Below are 2,006 nucleotides of genomic sequence, written 5' to 3' on the forward strand. Positions count from 1 at the left end.
ACAATGGAATGCTACTTGGTGGTAAAGAAAAACAAAATCATGAAATTTGCATGTAAATGGATGGATGGAGAAACTGTTATACTACCCAAGGAAACCCAGACTCAGGAAAATAAGCAGCACTACTTCTCACTCATTTGTGGGTTCTAATTTGAAAACCTTAGATGTGAGTATATATCCTGGTGTGATCATATGAAACAGGAAAATGGAAAGGAACCATGGGGGAGAGTAAAAGGAGGATGTAGAGAGATGAGGATGATAGGAGATAGGCATTATCTAGAGGAGATGGAGAAAATTAGGGGTACTTTAACTGGGGAAAGAGAAGGGAGTGTTATATACAGGGTAAGAGAGAAAAGAAAGATAAATAATACTTAGGTGTTGTAAAAAGGCAAAGGGACATGTAGCATTTAATAAGCTCCCTTAGAATCAGAAGATGCTATGCAAACTGCCAGTGGAGAAAACCAATCAGTGTCCTACCCAGCTGTAAATCCTATGAACCACAACAATGATGGGGACAGCAAACTATCTCTAATTGTGCAGTACTGGCACTTTTATCTCGTGGGGAATCAACAGTTGCCTAATTGGACTAAGGCCTGTTGAGTAGGAGGGAATGTATGCATAGTAGTATAAACATAGTTAAGTACACATGTTTGAAGAGGTTGTAGGCCTTAGAGAAGAACCACTATCTGTCACTTTCTTAGACCAATGTAATTCCTTAAGTATTCTGAATGCATTCCTTATATTAACAGACAATTGCACCTCTCACAATTCATCAGAGAAGCCTTTTTTTTTCTTCAACGGATGGAGACTATTACAAAGCTCCACTACTGGTCAAATGAAGAAAATGAATAACTATCAGATGTCCAGCCTTAAATGACCCATTTAAAATGCAAATATCTACACCCAAGGCTCAGGAAATTTTGCAGAATAGGGGGTGGAAAGATTCTATAAGACATAGGTACAAGACACACGCTGTTAGTTAATGTAATATAGACACAATGGGGAAGTTGCACCAATGAAATTTCTACAGTATGGTAGTCATACAAGATCTGCATAATGACAAATCTGAGATGAACTAGGAAACGTCACAGATTCCCACCTCATGGTGAAGAGCTACAGGTGAGGGAGGAAGAAACATGTTTCAAGGGACTGGTCCCTGAGAGGCCATCAAATCCTAAGTGGGCAGGCCTAAACAGAGCACTGATTGGACTCAGTAATATATATCATACACTCACACATAAGTGTGCATGCATGCACACACACACACACACACACACACACACACTAAAAATTGAGGACTATAAATTTAGAGGGAGTTGGGGGATGTAGGAGGATTTGGTGGGGGAACTGGGAGGGAAATAATGCAATTACAATGCCCATGTATCATATTTTCAAAAATAAAAGTAACATTAATGAAAGTTTCAGTTAAATCAAAATAAAATAGACATTCTTAGACACACAAATATAACAATATAGGAAATATTTTATCTACTATGTGATTTGGTGGAAAAACCATGTTTTTAGAATAATTGTTTGTGTATGGTTATGGGTGTGTGGGTTTCTCGGAACTCCAGCTGCTGGCTGGCACCTGTCTCTCCCGCGCCGCTGGAGAGGTCCCGCGTGCCACGTTGCTGGGGTGCGCGTGTGTCCCGCACCACGTTGCTGGGGCTCTCCTCGACTACTGGATGCTGGCGACTCTACTGATCACTGCGTTTCCAGGCGGGTTCCTTCCCAATCTACTGGGCACTCCCTCTGGGTTCGAGAATGTGGGTTTCTCGGAACTCCAGCTGCTGGCTGGCACCTGTCTCTCCCGCACCGCTGGAGAGGTCCCGCGCGCCGCGTTGCTGGGGTGCGCGTGTGTCACGCACCACGTTGCTGGGGCTGTCCTCGACTACTGGATGCTGGTGACTCTACTGATCACTGCATTTCCAGGCGGGTTCCTTCCCAATCTACTGGGCACTCCCTCTGGGTTCGAGATCCGTCAGCTGCCGGGTCACGAGGGGAGGTGC

The sequence above is a fragment of the Nannospalax galili genome, unplaced genomic scaffold (genome assembly GCF_000622305.1).
Source record: "Nannospalax galili isolate Female #2095 unplaced genomic scaffold, S.galili_v1.0 scaffold615, whole genome shotgun sequence".
NCBI lineage: Eukaryota > Metazoa > Chordata > Mammalia > Rodentia > Spalacidae > Nannospalax > Nannospalax galili.